This window comes from Aulonocara stuartgranti (assembly GCF_965226115.1).
Source record: "Aulonocara stuartgranti genome assembly, chromosome: 2".
Taxonomy (NCBI): Eukaryota; Metazoa; Chordata; class Actinopteri; order Cichliformes; family Cichlidae; genus Aulonocara; species Aulonocara stuartgranti.
In genome coordinates, this window is record NC_138940.1 from 8294998 (window position 1) to 8311718 (window position 16721).

Sequence of the window (16721 nt, forward strand, 5' to 3'; positions counted from 1 at the left end):
TTGGATTAAATAAATGTAATGAGCAAAGTTGGAGGGTGGGTGACTGTCCAAGTCACACATAAAACAGAGCCACCAATTGCATTTGGGTGTGCATTCATTTTTTTTTTTTTTTACACACACACTTTGCATTATATTAAATCATAATTTTGTTGGACACGACTAAGAAAACCTTGTTCTTTGGCACGATAACTTTATTGTTCTCGTTTCCAAAGCATTCTAGCCATAACAATTCATCTTGAGTGTGGCTCCTCTAATATTTGAGTCTCGGAAAGGAAATGAGCATTGCATGTCTTCTGCGGAAGCTCCTCTAGCGCTTTCCTGAACTGAAATATTCTTATCAGCAGGTTATGAACTGCACAAATCAAAGAAAGACCACTTTTTAATTTCCCTACAGTTGACATAATTCATTCAAGGCTGCTCAATTTCAAGACCCACAATGGTTTCTTTTGTGTGTGAAGCAGAAATGAAAAGGAGAGCCATTCATACGGTGTTCCAGTACAGGTATGCATCATCAGCGCTGGTATTACTTTGAGCCTTAGGGCCTAAGGCTGTTTTGGCACTGGGGTGGTCTTTGGGTGCCTTTATACCACCAGGAACTGCTCCATAGGCAATAAGTGACCATTAAAATTGGTTGACCTCTTAAGACTTTGTAAAAGGATCAGGACAGAGAGAATGAAATTTAAGCTGTCCATTGAGTTTCTTCGCATTATGCGATGCACTGTTTTTAGGTTTTCTCTGAAGGAGATGGAGTTAATTCTCTCAAATGTCATGTGGAAACCCTAAGGCCAGTTTGGGTGACTAATACCTAGCTGCTAGTCAAATTAAAAGCAAATGTGATTCTATATATGTTTTTGAAATTTTAGCCAGGGCTTAAAATACCATGTTGTTACAGACTCGATGACACACATACCTCATATATTTAAAGAAAAAATGTGTTTCGTGTTAGTGCATTTCTGAGGATGCCTGATGCAAAATGATTTAGGAGTTTAGGATTAGCAGTTCAAGATTGATGCCTTTTCAACCAAGACGCATATTGAAACTGAAATCCAATACAGCAATCTGTTATTTGGAGACAAACTCACATATTATTGAAATCAAGGATTACTTGGCAAAATCGTGTTAGCAGAGTTAACTTAAAAGTTTGCCCAGGCCAAATGGGAATATCAAATGTTCTCTCACTTTGCCTGCAGCAAAGATGGCAAACTACTTTCCTGCAGACTCTGCTGTCGGGCTAATGAGAGAATATAGTGCTTCACTGCTTCATTCCCAAACGTTAAACTCTAGATTGGTTTCATGCTAAGTTTGAACTTTCTCACCCCTTGGAGAGATGACTTTACCATACCACCTGGCCGAGTAGTCAATCTCTCCCGTTTGAGAAGCGCGAGATCTAATAACGTAGTGGAATTCAAATGACCGTCCACATTTGGATACACGGGCTGGTTTTTGTGCTGCAAGGCAATAAGCAGTCGGTTTTATGACCACATTTTTTTAACAGCACAGATGAACAGGTTCTGTTCAGACTGTTTGGGTCTCCTCTGTCAATGGGACCTCAATGCACAGTGTGGTACAACAATGTAAACCTTCTGACTTAGACTAATGTTTTTCCAGTGCAGTGTTTATACACCAGATACCCGGTAGCAACTTGGGGAGTATTTCCATCCAAGAGGTTATGACCCTTTCACATTCTCCATTTCCCATTTTCCCCATTGATTGGATGCATGAGAGAAAGCTGGCATTTTCTCCTGCACTGTGCACCACGTATGATGTTTTGGAAACACTTAAACACAGAGAATCTAGTTGGACATGCTTTATCAGTGGCTGCAATCTCAAACAGCTCGGGATGTTTGTCAGTAATTGTTGGTTGGTGCCTTCTGGCAAACATCTGGGTCATATGTAATATCCAGTGAGGTCTTCATTTAACCAAACAGCGATTCTACTTAAAGTTTGTTAATCGTATTTTTGCTGTTGTCATTTTGCATTTGGAAATGTTTTTCCTATGACTTCATTACCCAGAGATCTGAGTTTCTTTCTCCTGTTTCCTACTTTGGGTAAATATGCTGGGGAAAACATGTCTTGGCGGCAGCTTTATCTATTGTTGATGAATTCATTGAGTGTTTAGAAGGATGTTTTTCATTTGAGTCAAAGTTTTGATTCATCACATCCTGGAATGTACGTGTTTACAGGCGAAGAAATATGTTGGTTCCACTTTGGGCCATCGGCAACATGACAGGAGGTGTTTATAAGCTAGACGAAACACCTGCAATTAGGGTTTATATGTTAACCGCCAAAAGTAAAATGGCCATTACATGCAAATGTCACCTGCCATGTGACAGTGGGGATGCAGCAGACTATTGTTTATTATTGTTCTTTAGAATGGCAAAAGCATCCATCAAAATGACCCAGAAACTGTGTCTTGTATATTAAAATCATATTTCGGCATTACTCAGAGTCATAGCCTTTGATCAGTAAACGCTAAGTGACTGAACAGTTTGCTGGTTCTTAGAGGAGAAATGAAACTGTAGTTGCAAAAGCAACTCTGTCTATCTCCACTGTCTGTATTGTACTTTCTGGGTAAAATATGTCTTTGTACCCTTTAAATGAACTTAAGCATCCTAGACATGTCACACAGCTTCCATTTGTGTTGGCAGTTTTTGCAGACTTTTCATTGCCACCTTTCAAAATCTATTTTTTCTTCTTTTTCAAGTTGCATATTTGGTTGGAGCATTCCTTTGCATAAAGGAGTGAATGCTGTTGTAGAAACCAGAGGTCTTACTGGTCTCTGTTTCTTATCCTCTCTGCACACTCTCCCTTCATCAGCCTCCTCCTCACATTCAGATGCATCAGCCCCTATACAATGTAGTGCTACAACTGTTTTCTTAACTCACTGTGAATCAAAATGAAGTGCTGTTTTTTGGACAGACCCTCAAGTGCCACGTCAGGCCTTGCCCCCTCCTCCTAAAGGCATTGTTCCCCCCTTAAAAGTAAACACAGTCGCAGTGTTGAACAGGCCTTCCTTTGTTTTACTTTCGCGGATAAAGTGTTGCGCTGCCCCGGCCGCGATTCGAGAGGCTTTTATTATTTTTTTGTCTGTGCCAGCGTCTTTCTTTGGCAGATTTAGGCATGTGTATGGATGCCCCTGTCAGCCAGCTTTCCTCCCCTGTCTGCACCACTGAGCGACGCACAGTCAATCTGTTTGGGCTCATGAAACTGAGGAAAGAAAAGAGTGTTTTGGGAGGGTTGTGGACATGTCAGACGGTATTATTGGGAGTTGTGGGAATAAAGGAAGAGGTGGGGTGACGGGAAGCGTTATTAGGAGGGTGTTCGAAGTGCCAGACACAGGGACCCTTGCAAGGACATGGGAAGTGAGAGGCACAGTTGTGGTCCAGGATCATGTTCCAAGCAGGTTCAAGAAAGAGGGATCAGTCTGCTAGCAGGTTTTGGACATCATAGTCGGGGAATGCAGTCAGATACTAGGCTCAAATTAGTGTTGGTCTATTGTTATGGATAGTTTGAACTCCATTACTGTAGATTCATCATCCCCTCCTCGTTAAAGCTGTATATCTTCATGTCTTTACATCTCATTTGTATCTGCGTGCCTGTTTTGTGTCTCTGAGAAACTGCTTGTAGTCTCACTGTCAGATTCATAAATCTCAATGGTAGCAAAATGTCAAAGTCCTTTCGCTTTCTCCATATTTCATGATGCTGAAGCTCCTCTAATGTGAATTCTGAGGGAAATGTGATCAGAGGCATCGTTGGGGTTGTAGAGAAGACAAAAAAAGCCTCCCTGAAATACAAAACCTGTAAAGCCATCCAGGTCAGCGAGGCAGGAGAACAAGGTCACGTACATGATGATGTGATATGCATGCTGGTTCTTCTTTGTGCATTCGTGTCGTTTTGTGAGTGTAATAAAGGCTGAAATATTGATGACTACAGTTTCCACAGAAAAGAGGGAATATTATTACCGATAACTCCAGCTGTGCATTTAAATTTCCTGCATCAAAAAAATAGGAAAAAATGCTTTCATTAGATTTGAGTCATATGCAAGTTTAGTATGAAAATTTCATGTTTCTCAGAAGGCACATTTTACAAGAACTGGATGAAAAATGATGCAGAACAAACTGCATCCTTGTGTATTGTAATTCATGCTTTAATTGCGATATTTTGCTTGTGCACATGTGCTTGAGAGAGGGTGGTAATACACTATTCTAGCCATTACCCGGGTTGTAATTCACCCCGTAATCTGGCTGGACAAGCGATTTAAAATGGTGACCGAAGAGGTGACGCATCTGCTCAGCTCTCCTGGTAGGTGGTCTCTTCGGGTTTTGGGTGAACCTGTGAGTGAACTGGTGTTGGGGAGTGCCGGTTGTCTCAGAGCGTCTATTCGTTTTAACGAGACGCAATCGCTATAAAAGCTGAATAAACATTCACTCATGCGTAGACGCCTGCAAGCAAATGCTGCCAGAAACACAAACACACACACACACACACACACACAATCTCACACAGACTCATGAGCAGAAATATGAAATGGTAGCAACAGTCAAAATAATTGTTTAATTTTAATTAGTATGATTATGTTACTGTCAAATAAGATCATTGAGAACTCTTTTCTGCGGATTCAAAGTCAAACTTATGTCGGCCTTTTATTGTATTGAACTGTCTGTTTGCGTTTGCCTTTTATTTTGTGCTTTGCTGAAATTTTGCTTGTTTTACGTTCTTACAGATGCTTGTATTAGTGATGAAGATCAAAAATACTGTGCTATACATTTTTTTCTGAAGAGCTCTTGTACGCTAGAGTAGTTGCTACAGCAGGCCTCCTCAACATATGACTTTTTTCTCATAACACACACTTATGAAACTCGGGCCTGAAAGGTCAAGACCTGGATCATATTGTTCTGCTGTGCCATGTTCTATAAAGTTAAGCCAACCATCGCATTAGTAATGAAACGGCTAAAGTAACCCTTTTTTTGGCACAGAAACTGGTAAATCCCACAACTCACTTTCAGTTTTTCACCTGTTAAAATGAATAAGGAGTCAGATTCTTTAATCATGGTATAATCATAAATGAATCTCCATGTGTTGTGTAGCAGTTAGGCTTGAAACTTTCCTTTATGTTATAGTTGAATAGTTAGAGTTAGAGCTGGATCAGGTAACTCTGAACCATCCATTAGAAAGGCGGCTGTGGGTTCAGGCTCCTGGGGGACGTCCCATGATGCACTGAGCATTTATTCTCCACTTTGTCTTTTCACTCACGTTGTGTATGTATGCCACTACTGCAGCGGTCCCCAACCCCCGGGCCTCGGACCGGTACCGGTCTGTGAGTTGTTTGGTACCGGCCGCGAGAGTTGAGGCTCAGGTGTGAAATGTGTGGTTTTCAGGGTTTTTATCGGTTTTCAGCGTTATTTTGTTATCGTTTTTATCGCTAACTCGGTTTTCCTGGGTCTCTTCACGTGTGTTATGAATAACTCTTCTTTTTTTCAGTTTCACTAGTTTTATTTTGTTGTATTTTTCCGTGACACCTTAAAGGCCGGTCCGTAAAAATATTGTCAGGCATAAACCAGTCCGTGGCGCAAAAAAGGTTGGGGACCGCTGCACTACTGCATGTCATTACCTTTTTTTAAAAAATTAATAGTTGTGTTTTTGCGTAGTTGTGTCTACGCTTGTATTTTTTTCACTTTGTCCTTCCCCTCACCTTCCAACCATTAAGAGGAGATGGCTGCCACTCCCTGAACAGGGTTGTGATCTCTTCCTGTTAAAAGGGAGTTTTTCGTCCCTACCATGCCAAGTGCTTTCACATAGGGGAATGTTTGATTGTCTCTAATATTTTAAGGTTTTCCTTGGAATATAAAGTGCTTTTCCTAGCTCATAAAAGTTCTTAAATGTTAAATATTGTGCAAAAACAGATAATTAAAATAAAGTTCAATCAAGAAGTCAGGAACAGAGTCATATTATGTATCTGACCTGCAGTTCAACTCAGTCTTTTGGTATTTGGGAATTGGCAATGGTGCTTTGGACACATGTCGAATCCAGTAAAATAAACTGACATCCAAGTAAACGACATCACTGTTAAGATTTCACTGGCATTGTCTGAACTTTCTAACACTCATTGTATTGTCTTCTGCGGGAAACTGAATTGTGCTGGTGTGGTAACCCTACCCTGTTCTACTCTAAACAGGTTAAAACAAAAATTATTTACATATTCTATTTAAAAGAAAAAATGGCTAACCGCTAAATTATGTTCGTGAAAGGAATGTACGTGTGTATTAAAAGAAAAATCTTTAACTCTGCAGTTGACTGTCCGCAACTTAAAAAAACAAAACAAAATAAGTTTTTCCCCCTGCTCTGCCTCATGAAAAGTCAATGCAGGACCTTCGGTTAGAATAATAAATGAATGCGGCCAGAGCTGTGCATGCTCTGCAGAGTTTTGCATCATTGCGTTTATTTTCACTTCAGAGATTCATTTCTCTTGTTGTGTGACTTTGATTGTCATGCCTCATTTGGGAGGGGGTCATTCCTCTGTCTTAAGCACACATGCTCGGACCAAATGTGCGACTGAAATAGTATTAATCTCCGCTGGGAATGCCTTTCTCCTTTGGTCTGCAGGATCTGGCGTGATCAAAAGGGAGACCTTTATTGTTTGGTACTGTAGCAGGTGGGATTTCTTCAAGTGCAATCAGAAAGGTCGATGTGAAGCTGTGATCTAAAGTTTCCAACCTTTCCAGTCACTCAACCGCAAAAAAGTTAGATTGGGAGTAGCTGAAGTGGGAATGATCAGGTAGAGCTATGATTTGGTTTGTACATTTTGCCTGAGCAAGTGCTACATAAGGATATAAATCTTTGAGAGTATGACTACATCCCTGTGATTTCTTCATCACTCCTCTCTGCTCTGCTCTGACTGTGAAGGGACCATAAAATATACCCAAGTCTCTCCAGCTGAAAAAAAAATGTTCCACTACTTTCACTTGTAAAACGAATGGAGTTTGAGAGAGAGAGAGAGAGAGAGAGAGAGAGAGGCAGAGTGGTGGGTTGATTTTGGCACATATTCTCAGTGGTAATAATGGATCCCAGCTACAGAATGATTTGTTCTTCCACGTGACTTACCGAGCTCTCTAGCATCAACAAACACTCCACATGCAGAAATACACACAGCAAATTTCCATTGTTTTCAGAGCTCAGACTTGACTGTGGTGCCTGGTTGACCTGTTCGTCTGCTTTGTGTCCCAGAAAAAACAAAAAAGAGCTACTTGCTGCTCTTTTTGCTCATCTCACTTCCCTCTCCCTCACGTCCATCAGTGGCACCCCTTGAGTGACATTTGGTGCTTTTGGCTCACTCACAGATCCTCACATCTTCAGGGACATCAAACAAAAAGGACACAGAGAAGACTTCTGCTGTGCATGCAGAGTTCTCACGTGCACAGCAGAAATGCATAGCCCTCATCTCCCCTGCTTGCGGTAAGATGAGTGACCCGCAGGCAGGAAGGGGTATCTCCCACAGCCTGGGCAGATAATTTAGGATCTAGAGATGGAGGGAGGTGAAAGGAGGAGGGGTAAGGGGAGTTAAGGTTGGAGCTGGGAGAAAGGGAGGGAGGAGTGGAGTAGGACTTTAGTGTCAGGAGAAGGAGACAAGCAAAAGATAGACTGGCACCAGAGAGCAAGAGCTTGTGTTATTGTTATCTCCCATCTTATTTTACGAGTTTTCCATCAAGAGAGTCACTGTAGCTCATGCTCTGCGTGCGCCACACTTTTAACTTTATTAAGAGGTTAACCATACCGTGATTTAGAGTCTAAGCAGAACTTATTTTTTTATGTTTTGTAGCTGTGTTGTTGTGATAATATTACTTTTCAAGCTTGCAAAATCTTTGCAAGCTTTGTCTTGCTCAGTCTGCTGTGCAGGTCTTAACTCAAAAAATAAGCCAAGCTGCGGTTGATTTGCAGCTGTTTTCAATTTTAGAATTGAAATATTTCAGCTCTCAAAATGTCCCTGCATGACTTTTCCGGCACTCAATTTCTGTGCAAGTTGTTAGATTTTTAGAATCATGCAATGGAGTGTTAGTCGTAATTCTGTTCATGCTCTTCATTTGACAGCTTTTTGGACGTTTCTTGGACTTTGAAAATCCGCTGACCAATCTAATGTGATCTAATGGGTTTTCCCCCCATATTATAGCTGATTTTAATGTTTTGTTTCTTTTTGTTTTCTAATCCTTTCTTTTTCTCCTCTTAGAATTGTGTACTGTGAATATTATGGAGTGCTACTGAGGTCATTACAGACTCACGCTGTGCAGCCAGACATTGTTTAAAACCACATCATAAATCAATATATCAGCCTTAATTTGATAGAAATGTGTACAATGTATTTTTTTTTAATAGCTTCAGCTGAGGAACCGAAAGAACAGCCTATGGCTGAGTGTTTAAAGGGTTGGTTCACCTAAAAAACAGAAATGTTATCGTTATTTGATGAACAAGTTAAAATAAGCCTAGAGAGAGATTAAAAAGATATTTATGTTTAAGGTTCTACTTGACTGACAGGTGCCTCTTATCGGGTGTTTCTGGGCAGATTGATTGCTTCTGAACCACCTTACAAACAATCAGAAAACTCAAGCTGCTTAAATTCCCCATATACATCCTCCTCCACTGGGTTGTTTTGCTCAAACGCTGTGGTTGTTTGAGCACGTAGTCGAGTGCAACGTCCCGGGAAAATTGCTCGTGGTCACCAGGACAATAACTGGAGAGTATGAGCTTCACTTTGTAGGATTATTATCTCATTGAAGGAGATTCTTGGATCCGAGTTGTCTCCGTGCTGGCGCTGGTGCGCTGTATTTCCAAAGCAATAATCTTAAAGCATCTTTGATGGTGAAATCTCACAGAGTATGCTGGGTGCACGCTTCGCCTTCAAACGTTTCCGTCTTGCACGGCATACTGTGTGGCTCTGCATGGCAGCTAGCAAATGCTGGCCCTCGATAGCAAACAAAACACAGTGTTTACACAAATTTCGAACAACTGATCTGCTGTCAGAAACAGAGCAGCAAGAACTCCTGGCTTGAAATAGCTAACCATTTTGGTGAGCGCGGCCCTGCTCTCCCCTCCTTGGTTGGTCAGTTTAATTGAAACCAGCTGGTGAGGGTTCTGGGTAGCGATGCGCAGGGGTCGACTCAGCGTGACTCAGGCTTTTACCTGAGCTGCCCCCCTTTTGCTTTGTTGTCAGACAAAAGTTATGTTTTAAGTTTGTGATATCTCATGCAGCAGACTAAAGGAAAGTCTGACTGTTTTCAGCTCCTAAACGAGAGGGAAAAAGCTGTGGTTCTGGTTTCGATTACATTCGTTGACATTGTGCTATTTTCGCTTTTTTTTTTTTTTGCCCACTCTGTGATTTTCCTATGCAAATGGATGAAGTGGCCTAATTTCAGCAGGTTCTTTTGTGTCGAGGTGTAATTTAACAAACTGCTGCTCTCAAAGTTGACTTTATGGTCTTTCCTTTCAAACACTGTTGTTGACTTTGTATACATTTCTTAGTTATATGTGTGTTAAAGTGCAGATACGTGCCTGATTGCTCACATGCACGCGTCCGTATGCATGCCTTTAACCTACTGTTCTTGCATACTTTTTACCAAATTTTTCTGAAGTTATCCTGCTCGCTGTCTCTGGCACTGACATGTAGTTCACTGAGATGGGAAAAAAAAACTAAACAGCCCACTGAACAATGAATCATCCGAAACATCGTCTAAACTTGGCTGGCCGGCTGTTGACAGACAGATCATAATGAAGTTTCCCTCCCACGACACTAAGATTTAACGGTATTACATAGAGGGTGATCAGATATTACATTATGTTTCTATCTGCTCCGGGGGTCTTCTGCTATTGAGGGCTTCACTTACAGTGAGGCGTGCAGACTGAGCGCAGATGCCTGTGGGTGTATGAGAGCAAAATAGCAACAACTCAACACTTACAATTCAAGCAAATCGAAATCTGCTCACGTTCTTCTTAAATAGCCAAAAAGATCTATTATTCTTCTCATTGAGTCTTTTTTTTTTTTTTTTAAATATTTGAGTCTCTTTGTAATCATTGTAAATGCCATACTGAGGTAATCAAAACAAATATTTATTCTAGGAAAATGTGAAGCAACTGAAGTGAGCTGAAAACAGTGCCAGCTTGCTCTCTGCGTTGTCAGTTTCGTTTCACTAGATGAAGGACTTTAAAAAGAACTGCACCTTTTTTGCACGTTAGCATTTTGGCGCACGTTTTCATGCATCTAACTGATGAATTATCAAATTATCAAGGCTATGAATAAGCTTGGACTTGACTCCTGGAGTGTTTGTTTAATGATCAGTCATACTAGAGTACCAGCGTCTCACCTGGAAATACCATCAACGACCTGCCCAGCACCCTGCTTCACACCCAGTGTCAGCTGGCATTGGCTCCGGGGCCCTGGTTGGATAAGCTGTTAAGAAAACAGATTGATGGAATTAATGTAAAAGTATAATTGAATCAAGGAAACTGACATTTCTGAGAGCATCAATATATCCAGTGTGTGCCTGACGGCTTACCTAATGAACTCTGAAATCACATAACTGAGCTGTTCAAAGGTGCAGTGCTTTTTTAGAGATATCTACTATTAAAGACACTTACATTAGTTTGCATTTTATTGAAATATGTCTCTTGTCAGATATTAAAGTTTATTGAAATGCAATATACAAGTGATGTCTGCATTCTTCAGGCGCGCCAGCTAGCTCAGTGCTAATCCGTCCTCCTGCAGATTTACACATGATCCTGCACAGGTTTCGTGCCATTCGATGCAGCTATTTGATAAAGACTCAGTGATCCGATGAAATGCGACACTCTCAGGATCCTTCCCAGTCACTCTTGTGACCTTTGACCCCACTTGGCAGAACTGGAACGGAAGCACAGCAACATCTCTTGGCAGCTAAACAGCCAGCTATGTGTCTGTCACAGTGTCTGTGTGAGTGGATATACTCTTATAGAAAGTGCGATTGTGTTTCATCAGGCCGAAAAAACACTTGTGCGTATGTGTGTGAGAGCATGTTAACATGTGACAGAGTCCTGCAGCGTGGTAGACTGGCAGCCTGAGCGTGAACTCTGCATGCTTTCTTTATGTCTCTGACGTCTGACAAGGCTGAGGCGCTGTTGGTAATGATGTGGTTATTACTTCCCATCATGCCTCACTGCAGGCCGGGCCGTAAAACAGTGCAGTATATTCACTGTGTCCCTCACCGACTGCCTACTGTGGCCAGCACTTTGTGGCTGTTTTATGAAGCGTTTTCCACTTAGGGATACACTCATGGGACCTCGTTCACCAAACTGCTCTTCAATGTGATATCATCATGTTGTGTAAAAGATACAATTATAATTTTATTTGCTTTTGTCATGTCTTTGAGACAGTATTTTAAAATTTGATAGCTGGGAGATATTCTACATTAATAATAAAAAAGATACATTTCACATATGAAAAGTTTGAATATTTTGTTGATGTGTTGTCTAAAGTCAAATGGCAATGCAGTCTTCAAAGGCTATTTGCTAACAAATATATAATATAAATGGTTGCTTATAATAGGGAACAGACACCCGACAAAGAACTGTCAACTGATTTTGCATTTTTCCTCACTTATGTCCCTCAGTTTTATGAATCCATAATCAATAATGAGAAAGAGAAGTATCACAGGAAAAGTCTAATTTTCAGGGCTTCCGTTACCTTTTTTCCACCTGCGTAGTGCCCAATCTTGAAACTTTTCCACAGGTTTTGACAAAAAACAAAAGACTGGTGCCAGTGCCAGAAAACTAGCACTCGGCATGCCACCACGGCAATTACTGAGCCCAAAGTTGTAACCACTTACATTAGTGGCTCTGGGAGGGGCTACTGCAAGAATTTAAACAGTAATTCATAGATGTAGACTCCAGATATCCATCTTCTGTGACTTTATTCCCACAAAAACTACTCCAATTTCTCCCATATAACACTACATAACATTAGGTGCTTAAATCGGACAAAATGTGGGCTTGTCTAAGGTAGAGCTGGCACCACCACTGGTGGAAATTAGGCGTATTGTTAAATTGACTTACATGTGGTCATATCAAGGGATACACTATGGAGGACAGCTTCAAGAGCTGAGTGCAACTAGAGCAACTTATTCACTGAAGCTAGGATTATCTTGTTATTCTTATGACAACATATTCATGCCTTAAGAAATGTTCAAAGAAGATTGTAATGACACATTTTTTTATATTTAATGGCTTTATAGTTTTTACAGTGTTTTCTTTGTCTCGCTTGAATTCAGGGTATTCTCTTTTGGGAATTATACTCTCGCCGTGGAATGCAATCAGTAAAAGGGGCTGGGCATCGGATTTCAAATTGTCTTTGAAACTCAAGATTTATTCACAGGCTGCATACATAACCCCCGCTGCTGAGTTGCACGAGCTCTCTACTTAGGCTGTGAGGAAACCGTGGTTGCCCCGGGCCTGGAGAAATGCCAGCTGTGGTCATATGGAACCAGTTTGAATCTCTAACTGTCAAATTCTCTGCGTTTCCCCCAGCATATGACTTCATATAGAGGATGCATGGACATGGTGCTGTTTGGCATTAACAAAACAACGACGTCAGTTTCTCATGAGAGTTAAGATTGTATCCAGCTTACCTTAATGATGTATGGGGTGCATTTGAGAGTGATAACATGATCATTTTAATTTTTTTAAACCTTAAACTCACTGCACATTGCTCGGGATAATCTTCGGAATGAAATAAATTTTAGAGTTCACAGTGGTGAAATCCGTTAAATTTGCACAATCTTGAGTTCAGTATCCTAAATTTATGCTAAAAAAAAAGGCAAAAGAAGGACCAGCATCCCTTCTGCGCCATTTAAAATCTTCTTCAAAAAAGTATTTGTGTCTCCCTCATTAATCTTCCTCGTCTCGCAAAATTAAATTCATATCATTATGACACAAATTAGCCCCCTACAATGATTACCCTATTGTTGTGTTGTTTACATTGTTATTTTTCCGCTGCTCTGCATACATCAGTTCGCTCCGGTTTTAATTAATTCTTGCACAGAAATGAACATGGGAGCAGTCCCGGGGTGATTCATTTAGGGTGTATATGATTAGGACCGACCTCGAAGATCAGAGGTTCTTTTTATTCTGTGGCATTGATGCTAATTCATTTACCAAAACCCCCACAAGTCTCCTCCTTCTCGCAATCCTTTCCTGTCGTGTTGAGGTTTTATTCTTTCCGATCATAAGAGTCCCAATTCCACTGCGCTGTTTGTGTTGGATGGAAATGAGGTCTGTCCATTTCTTTAGGGATGGGTAGATCAATGGATGGGGGTGGAGGGTAGAGAAGCTAGTGTGCAAGCTGTCTCTCCAGGTCTCCATTGAGATGAGATTACATCGTTGGTTGGTGGCTGCAAAATGCAGCACTCTGCTGGCAGACACCAAGCAGGACTCACAGGAGTCTTTTCAAATCTCACCATTGTTAGCGAGGGATTATTCTTTGGGTTGTTATCCCATTATGCTGTAATGGTAGCAATTTTCTGCTTAGGAATTTGGCTTTTTCTAGGGGGAAATACATGCCAGAATGTTTTTAAATCAAGCATTTATCATGTGCAATTTGTAAAACCTGTTAAATTGTATTTCCACAAAGAGTGACATTTTAGACAACTCTGAGTTCTCTGCTGGATTTATTGGGGAAATATTTGTTTACAATGATATCCTGATATCTTGCATTTCAGCATTTTCTTTTAGTTTAGCTGAAACCTTATATTGTCTTACAGAAATACTGTAAAACGGGACAACGGTCAGGTTGTTTTTAAAGTTCCTCTCTGCACAATGCTGAAGTCAAATTCTTGAAATATTTTGGGTATTAATTTTTTTCCTGACGTTAGGGAATTGTCCTTTCTTTAATATGGGATGGGACATCAACAAGGCTTTTCAAAGTAATGCTCTTAACAGGTCATTAAGCTTTTTTTGAGTTTTTCTGTAAGTTTGCCCAAACACTAAAACCTTGTGTCTTTCACGTCTGATTAGTGACACTTTAATAAAGTCGTTTAAAGTTCAGCGGACTGAATTTTCCACCTTTTCTAGTGTTTCTATGGTCACAGGGAAACGACCTGCATTCAGGCCTGTACGCAATCTTTTAAATGCAAATCCTTTAAAAGTAACTGTGTAATTCTGTCTATGGGGACTCTCCCAACTTGGCTGTGAGAGAAAGTGTTCTTTTTATATAAGGCAACCACGGCTGTTTTTCTTTCTGTCTTCTTGATCTGACAGCAATTGACTAAGCCAGTCCTTAAGGCATGACAAAAGCTTGGCAAAATCTTTACATTTCTTTTCCTCCTCTCTCCCCCCTCTCTCCCTCGCTCTCTCTTTTCTAACTTTTCGTGGATGGGCCAAGGTAGACAAAGCCTGTCTTCTCTTCCACTTGATTGGGTCAGAAGGCTGAGGTTAAATGTTTGGTTCAAAATTGTCTTAGCATTCCCAGCGTCATGTTTTTTCTTTCCTCTTTTTTAATGGCGCTCGGGGAAGCTCGGAATACTATGTCGAATCGGCCACAATCAAATCATTTACGGTGAGCTCACAACGAAGGAATTAATGCATTTTATATGAGGATGCCGAGTCTGAGGTGAAGTCCCCTCAGCAACATGTGAGAAAACGCTCTCTCTCTCTCTCTGTTTTACTTATTGAAATTATAGCTGTCACCCATTTCACAAGGAGGAGAGCTAAGGGGAAGCAGGTCATTGACTTGATTTTCATGGGAAGGCTGATTCGGCCATTCAGGGTCTGATAGGTCCAGTATTGACAGCCCTTTGCGCGAGGGGAGGGGAGCATGCCGCCTTCATTGTACCCACGGTTTGCTGAGGAAAAACAAGAGAACGCCTGGGAGACAAAGACCTCAATGGGAACAGTAGCCCCTGTGTCCCCTTGCTTCTGACTGCTGCTGCTGGGAGGCTTGTGTCTTCCATTCTGGCCTCAAGTGCTACTCCCACCCTCTCTCAAACACCCCGCCACCCACTTCTCCCGCTCTTTTTTCATCCTGTCAAGTGGCTGCAGAGGTGTTGCCGTTTTATCCTCTGACCCTTGACACCCTCCCTCTGAGTCGTATCGTCTCTGGGTGCAGAGGTTGTTTGTCATCTTCATTGGACGAAGAGTACTCTTCAGATCTATTTGTTGCCGACCGTGCTAGGAGCATTACTAGGGTTCTCAAGTGGGGCTTTTGCTGTAACTGGTCACAGGTGTAGGCCCAAAAAAACGAGACCATATCTCACCCTTATTACTTCAAATGTTGTACTGCACTTTCTCAGATCCTCAGTACTGCACCAAGTTTGTGGTGCACCAGAGGAATGATTGTCGATATAGCAAAGAACACAAATACATGCAGAGGTTTTGTGTCACTCCTTCTTGCTTCTTACCTTTCATTAACCTATTTCTTTTCTCAATAATGTATGCAGTCAGTGGGTGTTGGCAGCAGTTGTCCAGCTGCTGTCATTTGTATTCACTTCAAATCCTGCTCTCAAGCCCTTGCTCTTGTATTAACAAGTTTGTGTCAACCAGAGAGCCTTGGCCAGCCATCAGAGTGTAGTACATTGGTCTAGGTTTAAGGTTATCGGGTCAGTCTTATCGAGCCCTCTCTTTGAAGTAATCCCTGGCTCTGCTTCCCTTCTGATAAATACTGTATGTGGGCTTTGTCTGGGCAGGCGTCCAGCATGTGTGAAGGATGGAATATTTGCTGGTAGTGCTTACTTAGAAGTGTTCCAAAGCCCCAGCTAATATATTACCAAGGTTTGCCAGATATAATTTTAAACCTGACTTGGAGCTTAAGAACGCAGTTGTTGGGTGAAAACACATTTGAGCTCCTCTGAGTTGTTTCTACAGATGCAGAACTCAAGCTAATCAAAACAGTTTTTATTTTCCTTCAGTCTGATATGATCCTAGGTTTCGTCATTGTCACTCATGCTTACTTATCTCATGCTTTTTCACAGCTAAATCTGTAATCTCTCACACCAATTAAAAGAACACACTCAACAGAAGGTGTTATGCGATTACAGAAAAAGATGTGGGTCAGAAGCTAGCTTTTACCAGGGTTTCATGAGCAGGGAAATGAAATACGATTGCACTTTAACCCTTCCCGACTTGGCATCCAACCTTTAGAGCACTTTCTGACCTCTAACCTTTGGGCTAACCCAGGAAATTGTCCCGACTCCCTTTGACAGCGAGTAAGTACCATCTTTCCGACGTTTGTTGAAAAGAGTATAATGGGAACACAATGGAGAGTAAAATCATGCTGTGGTGACAGTTGGAGATCACAGCCCATGAATTTTTGGTTTAAGACATCAAAATGATGATAAGCCAACTGGTAACCATTAGGCCTGTATCCTTCAATGAATTTCGAGAACACACACATCTTGGCTCCCTTCAGATTTTTCCTTTCTTTTGGTTACCGCAGTGGATCGGCATGGTAGACTTTGTAGGGGGACTCTATCTTCCACACATCCCACACACCCTCCTGCTCCCTTTCCCCCTCAATCTAATACTGGCTTCTTTTGAAGTGAGGATTTTCTGGAGAAGTGCTTCAAAGCCCCTCCCCGCCACCCCACACCCAAATCTGTCTATTGAAGTATGAGGGCCCCAGCTTTCATATGGGGATATGGTCCTTCGATTTTGGGTCGTGAGCTCTTTATCGTAATTTACTGTATCAGGGAGTGCTTCTCTCCTGGTATGTG

At 41.4% G+C, this 16721-nt stretch overlaps 1 protein-coding gene across 1 annotated transcript in view; it reads left to right on the forward strand.

Moving 5' to 3' along the window:
- fat4 (FAT atypical cadherin 4) overlaps nt 1-16721 on the forward strand; it is a 100313-nt gene that overhangs the window by 5785 nt on the left and 77807 nt on the right. The gene's annotated exons all lie outside the window — the stretch shown is intronic.